Here is a 1,307-nt window from a genome sequence, read left to right as displayed (position 1 = left end):
AAAGGTCCTTTGCCTCTATTTCCTTTTACTTTCCTCCTGTTCCACTATCATGTTCGACCTTCATTCAGGTTTTTGTAATTCTTCTAGGCTACATTTCCCTGCATTGAGCCCCGCCCCTAAGCATCCTATGCCCTCCTCACCATCAATTTTAGATCACTTATTCTTCCCTTTTCCCTGGGTTTGTTGGCACCCCCTTTTCTCCCCCCGCCGCCCATAGGAACTGCTGGTTCCATTGTTCTCTCCTCCGGATTGTTCATCCTGCCTATCTTGTCCAGATAGACATGCATGGAAAAGAATACGCACAAATACAAAGCAAAGCCAAACATAACAATAACAGCAACAACAACAAAAGACAAAAAATAAATCAACAATAGTTAATACAACGAAACAAACCAAAAATAAAGAAATAAAAAACCACCACCAACAAAAAGTAAAGACCTCACACAGTTTTAGGTCTGTCCGTTGACCTTTATGAGTGTTTTCCTGTCAAGTCTGCTGGGCTGCCACACCCTGGCCCGGAAGTCCACCTTTGGCATTCCTCAGGGACTTCGTTGCTTTGTCCCCCTTGCTGCTCCGCTGTACGCCCTTAGTATTTCACCCCAGTGTGGTGGGGTCGGACCGGGCACATCTTCCTGACCATGTGCCCAGTGCTGTCCCCTTTAGCGCTAGGTGTCAGTGAGGGACATCATAGAGGCATGGGGAGGAGGGGCAGCTCTGTAATTCTCTCTGTGTTTTGGCTGCTCTGAGCTGGAGTATTGTCCTCAGGGCTCGGTGGGCCGGGGTGTGTTCCACTCTCTCTCCTTCCCTCTTCTTTTGCTCCTGATCAGATATGCCCTTCTTCCTGAGCTGCAGTTTCAGCTGTCCTCTGAAGTGCATTACTCTGGGGTGGGGGATGGGGGCTGTCCACTTAGTTGGGATTGGGGCCGGCCCCCAGACCTCTCTATTGCTTCCCTGCTTCATGCCGGTGTGTTGTATTCACGTCTTGGTGCGCTGGGCTGAAGTCTGGTCCCTCTCTCCCTCTCCTGTGCAGATATAAACAACACTCTCCCCTTTGGATGGTTAGGGCCCTGTTCCCCTGCTACCTCTCTCTCTCTCTTGTTTTGTTTCCCCCTCCTTTTTAGTTGGCTGCCATAGGTATCCTTGTGTTGGGTTGGGTACCTGCCGTGTACCTGGACCTCACCCCAGGAATGTATGAATACAGTAGCTTTTCCCATATGCCCCTTTTTTGCATTTTTTTTCTTTTTTGCTTACTTCAGTGGACTCATGTTGTACTTGTCCTTTTGTGCTTGGCTTACTTTGCTTAGCAT

The sequence above is a fragment of the Echinops telfairi genome, unplaced genomic scaffold (assembly GCF_000313985.2).
Source record: "Echinops telfairi isolate 266 unplaced genomic scaffold, ASM31398v2 ScPeMD7_4;HRSCAF=17, whole genome shotgun sequence".
NCBI lineage: Eukaryota > Metazoa > Chordata > Mammalia > Afrosoricida > Tenrecidae > Echinops > Echinops telfairi.
Note: the sequence above shows the minus strand (reverse complement) of the source record.